Genomic DNA, 429 nt, shown 5'->3' with positions numbered 1-429 from the left:
TGTACTTGTGTACGTGTGCAACAGTACTGTGTACTTGTGTACGTGTGTACGTGTGTACGTGTGTAACAGTACGGTCTCTTGTGTACTTGTGTACTTCTGTAACAGTACGGTCTCTTGTGTACTTGTGTACTTCTGTAACAGTACGGTCTCTTGTGTACTTGTGTACGTCTGTAACAGTACTGTCTCTTGTGTACTTGTGTACGTGTGCAACAGTACTGTGTACTTGTGTACTTGTGTACGTGTGTAACAGTACTGTCTCTTGTGTACTTGTGTAACAGTACTGTCTCTTGTGTACTTGTGTACTTCTGTAACAGTACTGTCTCTTGTGTACTTGTGTACGTGTGTAACAGTACTGTCTCTTGTGTACTTCTGTAACAGTACGGTCTCTTGTGTACTTGTGTACTTCTGTAACAGTACTGTCTCTTGTGT

The sequence above is a fragment of the Anarrhichthys ocellatus genome, unplaced genomic scaffold (assembly GCF_004355925.1).
Source record: "Anarrhichthys ocellatus isolate YVR2014 unplaced genomic scaffold, GSC_Weel_1.0 scaffold166, whole genome shotgun sequence".
NCBI lineage: Eukaryota > Metazoa > Chordata > Actinopteri > Perciformes > Anarhichadidae > Anarrhichthys > Anarrhichthys ocellatus.
The sequence above is the reverse complement of the archived record's forward strand: the minus strand, read 5'-3'. Positions refer to the sequence as shown.